The sequence below is a fragment of the Trifolium pratense genome, linkage group LG4 (assembly GCF_020283565.1).
Source record: "Trifolium pratense cultivar HEN17-A07 linkage group LG4, ARS_RC_1.1, whole genome shotgun sequence".
Classification (NCBI taxonomy): domain Eukaryota; kingdom Viridiplantae; phylum Streptophyta; class Magnoliopsida; order Fabales; family Fabaceae; genus Trifolium; species Trifolium pratense.
Window position 1 is genome coordinate 34,113,209 of NC_060062.1, and position 13,241 is coordinate 34,126,449.

The 13,241-nt window shown below is 31.2% G+C and overlaps 1 long non-coding RNA gene across 35 annotated transcripts; it reads right to left on the reverse strand.

Moving 5' to 3' along the window:
- Positions 1 to 282: 282 nt before the first annotated feature.
- LOC123924400 lies at positions 283 to 6,958 on the reverse strand. 35 transcript variants are annotated; one of them, XR_006814705.1, is made up of 16 exons: positions 6,277 to 6,675; positions 6,007 to 6,106; positions 5,845 to 5,908; positions 5,272 to 5,349; positions 5,004 to 5,135; positions 4,812 to 4,874; positions 4,589 to 4,713; positions 4,257 to 4,392; positions 3,180 to 3,245; positions 2,913 to 3,029; positions 2,629 to 2,684; positions 2,422 to 2,492; positions 1,936 to 1,967; positions 1,231 to 1,311; positions 1,010 to 1,151; positions 283 to 645 (listed from the first exon to the last, which is right to left on the reverse strand). It is a non-coding gene; the product is annotated as an uncharacterized LOC123924400 (long non-coding RNA). The 35 variants fall into 35 exon arrangements; XR_006814696.1 differs by having other exon boundaries at positions 1,936 to 2,492; positions 3,180 to 3,642; positions 6,277 to 6,680; XR_006814701.1 differs by lacking the exon at positions 1,936 to 1,967 and having other exon boundaries at positions 6,292 to 6,673.
- Between the last annotated feature and the right edge of the window lie 6,283 nt (positions 6,959 to 13,241).

Here is a 13,241-nt window from a genome sequence, read left to right on the forward strand (position 1 = left end):
TGCAAACATAAATGCAGACCATATGTACACTTCAAGTGAATCATCACACCAAATTTTATAATGGAACTTTTATGACCCTTGACATTTATAGAAAGAAGATTACTACTATTTGAGAATAGATAGAAGTGCTATGGGACATATGAGTGCTATTCAAAATATAGGTAGGAGAAATTTTAGTGATGATAGAAGAATTTTATGAAGGACATGATAGCAAGTTCCAAAATATGTTTCTTCAACATGTGAGAATTATTTCTACCATCCTTTCCTCTCATCAACCTTCAATGTATAAGCCTTTTCTAGGCCAATCTCATTATATCATATGAAGCCAAATTCAATTTACAAAAACAACCACATAAATTATCATTATCATGACAATATGAAGAAAAAAAAAGTTTCAATGCACAATAAGGATGCAAGAGTACATTAGGATATACTTTAAAGAAAAACATCAATACATAGACTCAATCTATTTCTCTCTTCCTCTAAACAATAATTCAAAAATAATCACAGCTACTTTTTTCCATTAATTTGGTTGATAACTTCAAACTCCAGGTCCCTCCCTCTTTAGGAAATCATGTCGCATATAGATCTAAGGCCCCAAACCAAATTGATAATCTTCTATCATATCCTACAATCTAAAGTTCCCTGCATAAAATTTGGAAATTCATCATATCTGAGATAAAAAGATACCTATATTGAATATTACCAGCATGATTTGTCATTGGTTTCAATTCCACAACGTGCAACAATGTAAACATAGCTATATTGAACATAGTTTATCCATAGTCATGGAGAAAATCAAATGGATAATCAAATCAAGAATAACTAACATCTAAAAAGCAAGCAATCAAGTAGAGAAAATAATCTTAATTGTTAAAAAATAAATTTCAATATAACTCAGAAAAAATAATATAATTCACACAATAAAACTGCTAATTTTGCCAAGACAATTATGATGTTCAAATGTTACAAATAGAACCACGTTGCTGCTATGTGACAAAAAATTTACCTCATTAGTATTGCTTGTACTTTTCACCTCATTAGTTTAAATGAGAACATGCATGGTGTATATAGAAGTTTTTCATTTATGTTTCAATCCCCATCACTTAAGCCATGCTCAATAAAAATCTCATTCCACCGACCAAACAAAACTAAAGAAATTCCATTAATTGAAATATCACAAAGAGACATAATCAGAGAAAATTAATGCAGAAGTTAGAATCTTTTTACCTCTAGCATTTAAAAAGGAAAAAAGGCATAACCAGGTAACCTATATCAAACACCACCAATATTTCCCCATACTATAATACTCTGCAATTCAAGTGCAAAAAAAAAAAACATAAGAAGATAAAATATAATCAAATACCAATCAATTTTCCGTTAAGAAAAAGTCAATTACTTCAACACTCAACATGTCAAAATTATCTTCTTCTAACCCTTTATTTATTTAAGAGGAGATGAATAGAAAAGAAAATTAGAAGAGTGGTGTATTTGATCAATTAGAAAATATGTGTGTATTAGTGAAGGAGTTTGTTTACGTGCAAATTTATGCCCAACAGAGTTATTCAAAAATATAGGATTGGATGCTCAAGACTTCCTAAAAAGTATCAATGATGATGTAGTCATCCCTATAAAATAGTAGTAACCATACATACCTATCCCTCCTCCCCTAAAAAGTAGCAATTATGATTCGCCAACATGAGTTCCAAATTTATATGTACAAGTAAAAAAGGAATAAAAAGTTGCTTACAAAAAAAAAAAATAAGAAGGGGTTTAGTTGCTTAATTAGTGTGTTTCTAATTGGAAGATCTCTAATCTCCCAAACAAACAAAACAAACCCCCAATAGCTACATCATGGAAAAACCACTTTTAACTTTCATTGTTAACACATGGAATTAAGGATCATGATGTAAGAGATAGAAGAAGAGAAACTACCTCTTATAACACAGATGATCAAAACTTTCAAGCTAATCCATAATTTATCCGCAAAAAACACAATCTCAGCAAATATTAGAAAATAAATCATCAAATAATCTAGAAATTTCAAATTTTACAATCCATATCTATCCTTTTCATTCTATGCGAAATACATTTTCCACTATCAAGTGTTAGATGCATCCTTTTGTTAAAATAAAAACACAATTTAAAACAGGGAATTGGAGGTTCACTCATAATCCCTGGTTATTGAAATTCGGAAATGTTAATTCTTAAGATAGACATGAATTTAAAGTAAGAGACTACAATATTTAATGTGCAATAAGGGACTTCGGATTAATCCTTTATCTTTTTTTTCCTGAAGCTGAACTTTTATATTACCCTCTAAAGATGAAAAGCAACAATGATACAAGCAAAATTAGGAAGAAAAACACCGGAAGAAAAAGAAGAAAGAAAATGGAGAAATTGAATAACAATTAAACTCACTTGTTGGGATGTTCTGCTGTAGAGAACATGGAGATAAAGTATAAGCCTTGAAACCGACTGTGTGTTCGTCACTGCATCCGTAGAACAAAATTTGACACCATGAAAAGTGTAGGAAATGAGCAAACATACAAAATTGATAGAAATCAAGAAATACCACTCAAATTCCAAAGTAAAAGAGAAAAGAGCACATGAATCCACATTGTTTACCTGAACAAAGGAACATCAAAATGCGCAGACCAAAACCATTTGGTGATGAACTGTACCTGCCATTTATGCTTATTAGTTTTAGGTGCTTGCTGGCTAAATATAAAATACACATTTGTAACCCAAAAAAAAAATGAGTCGTGAAAGTGCAATTCAATGAGGCAATCAATCAAACTTGTAAAAGGAGAATTAATTAAAACTGTAAAATTTACACAAAAAGTAGTAAAATAATAAAGTTTTGATCAAAGAATAAAGTGGAATATTGTTAAGAGTTAATACAGACTTACAATAGTAGGAGTATATATCAGTTCATCTTGCGTTGCATTTGCATCTACAATCATGCCACTTGATGCCTGGATAGTGCTTATGCAAAGATTTGAAGCATGGACCAATCAGAGTGCAAACTGTCCAAGCAAATTAAAAATGCATGATGTAAGTATGCAAACTCAAAATCAATATTGTTTTAATATTCTCACTTCATAGCTAAATCACTAAGCACAGTATAAAAAAATAAAAATAAAAAGATAAGCCTCAATGGTAAACTAAATTAGTACCTTCATTATCACACTGGGAGATTACTCTCCTTCATAAGTAACACTTCCATATCATTTTATAGCAGCCTTACCATACGCCACAGAATCAATCAATAGATCAAACAATTCAATAGCACGCTATGTAGAAAAGAAATTTTAAAAGGGACACAGTCCAAAAAAATTAATGAATAAAGCTACTGCCTTCACAAATTTCACCAAATATTTCATTCCATCTAAGAGTAGTATGCACCTAATTAGTGATAGCTATGGTTATAACAATAACAAACATGTTCTAAGCAAACATAAGATAATAGAGCATAATAGACATGACATTAAGTGATGACAGATCAAAGAGACAAATAGAAAACATAATAGAGCATAAACATGACATTAAGTGATGAATTCAAATGCATATCAGATATAAGCTTACTCTCCTTCATAATTAACACTTCCATAGCATTTTATAGCAGCCTTACCATAGGATCTAGAATCAACAGATCAAACAATTCAATAGCACACCATGTAAAAAAGAAAATATAAAAGGGACCCAATCCAAAATAATTAATGACTTGTAAGAGCTCATATTAAACCCTTGCAGCAGGTAACTAAAGTTGTTAGATTTGAATCAATATTCAACATCATAAAAGAGGTGAGTTATATTAAGAAATTGGTGACCTTGTTACTTGATTAATTCATATTGAGACGCTATAAGATAATGTATTCACTCATGATAAGACATTCTTGCAAGAATATTCATGATATGGAGGATTGAAAATGCTTTTGAGCTTTTTGTCAAGAAGCTATATCACTGATCCTTATATCCATGTTAAATTTTCCATTAGTCATTTAATTATGTGAGATAGGATGCCATATGGAAAATGAAGGGTTAGAAGAAGACAGTGTTGAGATAGGATAGACAAAACGCAGAGGAGATGAATAGAAAAGAAAATTAGAAGATTGGTGTATTTGATCAATGAGAAAATATGCGTGGATTAGTGAAGGAGTTATGCAAAAATATAGGATTGGATGCTCAAGACTTCCTAAAAAGTAGCAATGGTGATGTAGTCATCCTTATAAAATAGTAGTAACCATAAATACCTATCCACACTCCCCTAAAAAGCAATATTAGCCGCATTCATAAGTATTTGACCATACTACGACATTCCACACTCAGCTTTGTAGCTTGAAGCTGCTTCTTTTTTGGAGCCCTCAACTGCTGCAATTTCTTATTCATCTGCAATTAACAATCCACACAGGTCAAATTCTACTATTTTACTGAATAATATGCTGCATACATGAAAAACAATAACATTGCATGGTGGACAGCACTTTTATCAACCAAAGTAAATAGTTGAGACCGTTTAAACCATTTAAACTAATATCATAAAGAACCCAAAAAAGGATATAAAAGGATGGAAAAAAAAGCGAACATTGTTTTGCATGTGCTCTAATTTCACCAGGATCAATTTTAGACTGGGGGCGGATCACAAAATCCAAAGGTTTTGCTTCTGGACTTGATGTAATTTGTCTGGTAGACAACTGTCCAGACCTAGGCCTGCATTACAATTAGAATTTACCATCCAAATATAAATCAGTGATTCCTGAAGTGACAAAGTGAACAAAATAAGTTTATAAACATCATTCAAACCGTACTGTGAAAGATTCAAATCAAGATCACCATCTCTAGATGCCATCCCTGCAGCTTTATTTGCTGGCCTGTAAAATTTCAATAAAACTATATAAATCCAACTATTTACAATTTTTTGGTAACAAACAACCTGTCACAATGCAATAAGTAAATCTAATAATGCATGAACCAGGCAAAAATCTTTACAAGCTTGTCACCTGAATCCATTTCAACAAAAATGCTCCATTCTAGCTCCATTTTTTCAATACGAAACAGATTCTCGAAAATTTATCTTATTGCTTCCCTTTCCATACACATTGGCTTTGTCTACTACACTAATTCTGCATGCACTACACGGCGAGATAACACAAATGACAACATTAGGACCGAATCGTTGGACCTATTAATTTATACCCTCCGAATGAATATAATCCAATTGAAGAATCAATCCATTACGATTTCACTACACACAAAAACTTCACTCACCCTTTCCTGCTTGGTCTATGGAATACCTCGTCCAAAAGTTCCTTTCTCAACTTTAGAGCGGAGCCTTCCAGATTGACCCTGCGCACAAAAAAACAAATACAATATCCTTTCTTTAATCTCAATTTCTTAAACTATAACAGCAAAGCGTAGGATGCTCGTGATTTGAAGGTAACTAACTATATACACTATGCTACACAATAGGGATCATCAACCATTAAGATACATAAAGAGCAAAAAGCTCTCAAAACATTCAATTCAAGTATTCAACAGAAATATAATACAAGAAACTGGTGAAGGAACTATCATTCATTCCTAACAGAAAACAAAACATGATTCAAATTTAAGCCACAAATTCATTCCATTCAATCAATGTATCAAATATCAAAAGTCAAAAGGAAAACCATCAAAGGCAAAACATGATCAAAATCATTTCAATCCATCATTCCAATTTCCATGTGCATATGCTTATTAGTTAAAAAGGAATGATTGTTAGGAACAAAAAGGACCACATTTAAGAATCAAGAACAAAAATTTCCCAAAAGAACAGAAACAAAAAACTTGAAAATTTCTAACCCAGAATCTTCTTCTTGAAAGATCCATCAGGTGCCTTTTCCAAACCAACCCAACCATCATTCATCTGCATCAAAAGAAGTCATTAAAAAACAAACACATACTGTAAAAAAATTAACTCGGAAAAAACCACCAACACACAAAAATTAGTAGAATCATCTTTACCTCTTTCTGATATTGTGGTCATAGTGATTTTTCTAGTCACCTGAGTTTATTAACATCCAAAGATCAAATTTCATGGAGGAGCCTTATCCTTCCATGGAGCCTGCAAAAAACAACATAGAAAACCAATTAGAGAGATGAATATTGACAAATTGAGAAAGATGAAATCTAGAAGATGAATTTAGAGATACATCACCATCCACCATAACCACCACATCCTCACCAACAACAAAAAAAAAAAGCAACGAAAAAAAACAAATAAATAGAGCATACAATTTGAGATCGAACCAGAGGAAAGAAGGAGCAAGAAGCTTCATTGCCGCCGTTGCCAAGCACCGCCGTGTCACCACAAACGGCCACAAGAACTCTCTCGGCCGGAACTCCTCCTCCTCGCCAGAACTTCTCTCCCGCCGGCTTCTCTCACTCGGCCACTCCCTCACCCTTACGAGTGATTGATTTGTCGATGGTGGTGGAGGCTGTGGTGTGGATGTTATGGTGAAGGATGAGATGGGGGAGGAGAATGAGAGATGAAAGTGTGAGGAGAAAGAGTGAGAGCTTACGAGAGAGGGGGGGGGAAGAGAGAGAAAAACTTTGACAAATGAAAAAACATTGGAAAAGTAATCATAAAACCACAATTGTTTCCATAAACTACTTGTGCCAATTGTTTCTATAAACCAGCAATCTCAAAATCAGCCAGATGTTTGCAGCAATTATAAGAAGGTCCACATGAGATATGCAAAGAATTATATTAAGCCATGTGTAAGATGTGTAAGATGATATATATGAATATAAACCTAAACCTAGAATGAATGTGAAGATTGAAACCTAGAGATGTCAAGATATAATTGGCCAATATACAAAGGTGTAAAGGATTCATTGGGCAAGGGATTAGGGTTTCAAATCACCAAAGGATTAGGGCTGACAAAGCAGCCTTGCTTTTAGTATAATAAGATTATATTATAAATGTATAAATTGAAATTTGAATTCTACTTTAGAGTGAACTTTTATTCACCGACTAATTGAAAAATGCAAATAATGTTAGTTAAGTATGTTACCAACAATAATTATTAGAAGTTGGATATAATAATTTGGAAAATGTGACACAAAAGAAAGTTCTTCCTTGCCTTTTGAAATTTCTATAGTGTGTATTAGTATTAGAAGTTTTTTCTCCCGACCCCGCCTTTCTTTTATACCTCAAAAATCTCATTTTGCTCTTTGCGGTTTGAAAAAATTTTGCCAACAAACTTCGGTTTTTACGAACCAAACAAATAGGACTTCGGTTTATATAAACCAATCGCTAAAATGGTTCGGTTTATATAAACCAAAGTGATACTTTATATCAGTGACTCTCCTGTCACTTCTTATTATTCATAAAACGAAGAGAAAAAATAGAAACGGAACCATGGACAATTTTTGACGCATTTGAGGCTTAAAATCTTAGTATAGATGACCTTCGGTTTATACGAATCAAAGTACTGGGACTTTGAATTTGCATGCGCAGGCTACTGTCTTTGGCTTGATTTGGCTTGACTTGGTTTTCTAATGACTTATAAATTGTACTCCAAATTGCATATTAGTCTTTTATGTGTTTAATTAGTATTGTACTAGGATTGTAACTATTATATGTGATTAATTGATTTTTTTTTCGTTTGCTTATTTTGTAGATATGGATAACGAAATTAACGAATTTAAATCGAAGAGACGAATTGTGCTTAGGCGTAGTGAGCCGCCGGTAACCATAATTCATTGAGTGGGGTCCAAACAAGCCCATTTGAATTTGCATTATGTTATGTAGAAGCATGAAGCTGCTTGGTGGGCCCAACATTATTATCGTAATTAACAAAGTAGGTACCTATTTGTGGGCTAGTGGGCCCCACTTTGTTCCTTGTTTTTAAGCTGTGGTCAATCAAACTTAGATTTGGTCTCATCTTCACACATGTAAGATGGAAAAGGGGACAAGGAAGCAAATGTTTTCACAAATTGCAGTAAAAATAATGTAAAAATAAAAACATGTTGTAACGTGATATTTTTAGCTGAAGTGGCCCAATCATGATATCAAGATTGAGATATCTTACCAAGAGAAAAAACAATGGTAATTATAAAATATTGGCGGCAAAAATATACTTTATCTTTTACTTAAAAACTTATTTGCTCATTTGTATTTTAAAAGAATTCGATTCCTTTTCAATTTTTTATCATATTTTTTCTTTTTTTTCTTAATTTAAGATTTGCTAAATTTCAAAGAATAAAAAGAAGAAAAAATTAACTCTTGAATTAAGAAAAAAAAAAAACATGGAAAAAATTTAAGATAATCCAAATTCATTTTAAAATACTACGTATTTGATATGACGTGGATCTCAAACAGTGGTAAAAAAATGATGAAGTGTTATAGAGGATGATATTCTCGAAATCTTTGGTGCTAATATATTTGTAAATACTATAATGTTTAAGTTAGTAGGAGATGAAGTGAGTAACAGGTAATAAAGAATAATGTATAATAGAGAAATGAAACTCTTTATACAATACTAATATATTTGAGACAAATTGATATTCGATAGTAATGTTTTAAAAATCGAACTGTCATTAAATCGATGAGGGTATTGGATTATTAGTTCATTGGTTAAACTACTGAGTTATTGGTCAAATCGCATGACTACATTTAACTTTTTAGTCAATATCCTTAAGACATTTATTAGTATTGTCTTTTTTTATTGAAAGGGTTGTACCCCGTGTATCCACAGCTAAAGCTAACATGTTTGGATGAAACTGAAAATCATAGCTTATCCATTTCACGGCAAAAAGATGGATCAGGTTTGAGTGCATTCGGTCTTTTCTAACTACACTGCATTCGGTCAAATTTAAAATTGAAATTTATATTTAAAAAATTAACAAAAATTTGAACTTAAAAAATCTTAACCATTTGATTTTGATCGAACAATCAATATGTATTAGTTGTATGCAATTTGACTGCACCAAATCTATTTCTCAAAAAGATGCATTGAGCTTAGAAGTAATTTTTCGATAGCCACAGTTTTGAATCTCAACCAAGTGAGAAGAGATCGTCTCTATTGATATTTCTCTTATCTCTTATATTATAAGGTTGTATACACAAGCAAACTCTAACCCTAATTTGTTTTTCCTTCACTTTTATCTTGCAATTTTTATTAAATAATAACTAAAACTTCGACCCGTGCGGTGCACGGGTCTAATTAGCCTAATGTGTAACAAATAACAAAAAAAAATTGTAATTTAAATAGTCGACAAATTTATTTTAATTTAAAACATGAACAATATAACGTGTTTCCAAAATAGATCTATATTAGCTTATAAAAATTCAATAGTCGACACAATAAATGATTATATGTTGGATTTAATTCCTGGTGAAGAAAAAACATATTTGAGTTATCATACTTCACTCGCACTGAATGTAGATGGTCAAACAGTGGATGATGTTCATACTCCCGAATTTTTGAACACGATTTCTACGTCGGAACTCCCAAATCACAAGTTGAGACTTAAAGTTGGAGTTCCTGTTATGCTATTAAGGAATTTGAATCAAAAATTAGGATTATGCAATGGAACAACACTTATTATTGCAAGATTGGGAAAACGTGCTATTGAAGGAAAAATTATTTCAGGAAGTAATATTGGTGATCAGGTTTTCACACCTAGATTTTCTCTGATACCATCTGACGTAAGAATTCCTTTTAAATTTCAACGGAGACAATTTCCTTTAATGATTTCTTTTGCGATGACTATTAATAAGAGCCAGGGACAATCTTTAAAGCATGTTGGGATATATCTTTTGTCGCCAGTGTTTTCACATGATCAGTTGTTTGTTGCGATTTCAAGAGTTACTTCTAGAGAAGGATTAAAAATATTGATCATCGACGATGACAGCGAAGATACGACTAAGACTTCGAATGTGGTCTATAAGAAAGTCTTCCGTAATATACCTTCCTTTGTATGAATATTTATCCAAAATTATTGTTGAACTATCGTTTAATGTTACTCAAAAATTTTCATATACCTTATATTATTGCAATTATCATATCGTAATTTATAATTACATATCTTACAGTTAATTGCACGGGTCGATGTTCTAGTTAAATTCAAACCATTCATTTTATTTTTGTGCAAGTATATAATCATGACAAAAATATTACTCCCTCCGGACACAAATATAAGAAAAAATAACCGTTTACGCGGCGGTGTTTAAGAAATTTAGTTAAGTGTAGTTAATTTTCATGATTTAATGCAAAACACGAGTTAACTTTACTATATTACCCTTTGAAAAGTGATTTATGCATTGAAAATCACATAAACTTTTGAAAAGTGAAATGATTAAATAAGGGTATATTACGAATAGTAGTATTAATTAGTTTAAAAATAATTTACTTTTACTTATATTTATGTCCAAAATTTAAAATGTATTTTTTTTAATATTTGTGTCCGGAGGGAGCAAAGCTGAATACTAACATTAAATTTTCTCCGAAGAGATATCAACACGAGACAATCCCTAATCTCAAGTAACATGCTTAGTCATAATTGACTTCATATTTTATCAAGTCAAAATTTACATAGCCGAGTAATTATTACCATTTATTTGTTGAAATGATTTGCTAGGAACATTGAATTGTTTAATAGGGTAGCTTAAAAAAATATGATGCAACATGGTTGAATATTAGTGGTAGTATTTCATCCGGTCTTTACTATAATAAGAAATTGACTTTTTAAATATATTGAAACTAGATACATTTAATTTTTAATGTATTTAAAAAGTCAATTTCTTCTTATATTAAAGACCAGAAGAAGTATATAGTGATCATTGATTGACTTAAGATTATAAGGGCATGGAATAAAGGGAATTGGTTCCTCTTCTTTTCCAATTACCTCTTTCTCTCCTTTTCTAAATTTTAGTCATTAGATCAATCCAATGAATGAGAGATTAAAAGACAAAAAGACATGTGATTCCAATAAAATGTCCTATTTCACCAATTATTTTATTTGGGCGAGATTCTTACATTACACTTTCCCCCTAATTCTTCTACAACAAACTACCATATCTTTCTTACCATCAAACTTTCATAACATTCTTCCACGGTTGATTGTCTTGGCTCTCCTTTCATTTTAGAATTTATAACTATAAGTTTCAAAAATTTAGTGTGTTTTATTGGGCTTCAAAGAATAATCAAGGTGGTTTGAGATTTTTTTTTATATATAAGTAATTTTTTTTTTGTTTATATCTTTGATTTGTGTTTATACTTATTCTACCAAACCGAGCATTCAATTTATTTAAACTAAACTATTATTGCAAATGAATCATGTGTGTTTATATACTTAGTAGTAGGTTTATACATTTGGTTTGTACTTTTTCTTATTGTTTCCATGTTTTCATTTTATGAGATTTTCCTGTTACCAAATGGATCGAATGAACTTATTAGTTATTAGTTTATCATTCATGTGTAAATAATATTATATATTTATTGTTATGAAACTAATCTAAACATAACTAAGAATATAGAAGAATAGAGATGAAGGAGAGAAGAGAGAAAGATTAGAGTTTGTATATTCTCTTCAAGGTGTGCATTACATTGTAATAAAGAGGTCCTATTTATAGAACACATTTAGGGGACAAGAAAACCTACACAATAATGGACATTCATTACATATTATTATTCATAACACTCCCCCTTGAATGTCCATCAAGGATATGCCTCGTTAAAACCTTACTAGAGAAAAAACCATTAGGAAAAAAAAATCCTAGTGAAGGAAAAAGTACATATCATCCTTTATATGTGAATTGCCTCGTTAAAAACCTTACCAGGAAAACCCAGTGGGACAAAACCACGGTGAAGGGAAAAAGAGTGCAGAACATATATATTTATGTCTCCCCCTCATAAAAATAGTTATATATGAGATGAAAAAACCAAATAATCTTCGGTGCTAGTTCCTCAAAAGATTTGCTTGAAGTTGATTTTGTAGAAAGATTTGACATATTTTCTTTATTATACTCTTCTCCAAGTTAGCAGTGCTTCTTATGTTATCTTCATATTGAATTGTTGCGGGAACCATCTTTTTGTAATAAAAACAACAGGTTTCTTGTATGCGTTGAATTACAGGCCTCGGGCCTCGACAAAAGTGCATTCTCAACTTGCTTGATGTAGTGCTAAAATCTTCATATGATTGGATGATATTGTTGTTTCTTTAAGGTAAATAATATGCTTGACTTTGTTCCACTATTTGTGTTGGCTGAAAAGACTAAAATAAAATACTACATGTATAACGAGTAAAATATATTAGTGTCCACAATTGAATTAAGATATCATATTTTCATCATTGTCTTGAGGCTTGACACATCAAATGACATCGCATCCATTTTAGTACACAACAAATTAGATTTGTCAATGTCAAATATCATTTTATTGAGGCACAAAATTTTATTCAAATTATAAATTTGCAATTCCAAATAAATTTTGCGCATCCAGATATTTCTTTAATCTACAAATTTCAGAAGCTCTTCAGGAGTTCTGATAATATTTACAACAAATGATATTTCTCAACAAATATATTAGCATTTGATATATGGTACTTCAGGACCGATTAGTAATTCACTATTGAGGAACTTACAACAATTTCATATAGAATCATGTTTTCTATAAGATTCATGATTCACGAAGCATTCTTCAATTACTTATTTTGTAAGAAAAATGACAATATCTCATAAGCTCTTCAGGAGTCTTAATGATATTTTTTATCATCGATATAAGCCTCAAATATAACAAATTCATTTTCAAATATTTTCTTAAAAATGGATAAATGATGTCCTTCTCATATTCCTCATTTGGAAATATTCACATGCATCAAAACTGTTTGAGAGACAAAAGGACTTATTCATTTTTATTAAATCATCTATTCAATAGTCTATTTTACATGTCTCGCGAAAATTAAATCCTTCAGGAATTTTCACATAATCATTATCTAATGAGCCGTTCAAACACGTTGTAACACATCTTTCAAATAAATCGAGCATTTCATGTACTACAAAACTTAATCAATTATAAAGAAGTATTGAATTCACTTCAGGTGAATACGCCTCTTGAAAATTAATGGTAGACGTTTATCATTTTCTTTTCGCGCGAAAACTAATTTGTACTAGTTATTTTCATCTTCAGGTGTACGGACTGCTCGTCCAACAACCTTTTGCTTTGCAAAGCTAGTTTAATATTGTATCAACC